The sequence below is a fragment of the Anser cygnoides genome, chromosome Z (genome assembly GCF_040182565.1).
Source record: "Anser cygnoides isolate HZ-2024a breed goose chromosome Z, Taihu_goose_T2T_genome, whole genome shotgun sequence".
NCBI lineage: Eukaryota > Metazoa > Chordata > Aves > Anseriformes > Anatidae > Anser > Anser cygnoides.
In genome coordinates, this window is record NC_089912.1 from 1,253,888 (window position 1) to 1,254,800 (window position 913).

Sequence of the window (913 nt, forward strand, 5' to 3'; positions counted from 1 at the left end):
CTGAAGTGCCCCGTAAGGACAAGGGCAGACGATCTAGAAGTTTTCTCAGTTCCTTAAAGCATGATTCATCAGTGCCGTCATCCCGGCCGGCTCGTCTATAGCGGACTCCCACAACGACATCCCTTTCAATTGCCTTTCCCTAGGTCCTTACCCAGCGGCTCTAAACCCCATTGTCACCGACTGGGAGCTCCGTACAGCCCAGTGCCTCCGTTACACAGCGCGTGGTCCCCCCAGCCTCACCTGCCCTGCCCGTCCCTTCTGACGAGCCTGGAAACATACATGACAACGCAGCAGTCACAGGCCTCTTCCCACCGGGTTTCACTCATGCCAAGAGTGTCGTAGCTCTGGCATGGGGCCAAGGCTTCTAGCTCCTCTTGCTTGTTTCTCCTGCTGCATGCGCTTGTGGAGAAATAGTTCAGATGTGCTTCACTGAACCCAGCCCCTCGCTGGGCATACTGAAGTGTCTTGCTAGCACATGGTCCCTCCGCTTTTGGTGTGCAGTCCATAACTTGTCAATTTTAGCCCTCCCTGGTGGTCTAGTGGTTAGGATTCGGCGCTCTCACCGCCGCGGCCCGGCTTCGATTCCCGGTCAGGGAAGTTCCATTTTCCCACGTGCCCTTACGTAACAGATTTGAGGCGCTGGAGCTTGAGAGGCCGGTGGGTGAGGACGAGGTAGAAAGTCTACCCAGGAGGATGCCTAGGGCGAGGAAGCTGACTCCACACCTCAAGACTGCCTCCACCAAGAAAGACAGAAGGGTGATCGTAGTAGGTGACTCCCTTCTCAGGGGAACAGAGGGCCCTGTTTGTCGACCTGACCCTACCCGTAGGGAATTCTGCTGCCTCCCTGGGGCCAGGGTCAGGGATGTTGCCAGGAAGCTTCCCAACCTGGTTCGCCCCTCTGACTACTATTCTC

The 913-nt window shown here is 56.8% G+C and overlaps 1 non-coding gene across 1 annotated transcript; it reads left to right on the forward strand.

The window, feature by feature from the left end:
• Positions 1–525: 525 nt before the first annotated feature.
• On the forward strand, positions 526–597 carry TRNAE-CUC (transfer RNA glutamic acid (anticodon CUC)). The gene has a single exon. It is a non-coding gene; the product is annotated as a tRNA-Glu (tRNA).
• The last annotated feature ends 316 nt before the right edge of the window (positions 598–913 follow it).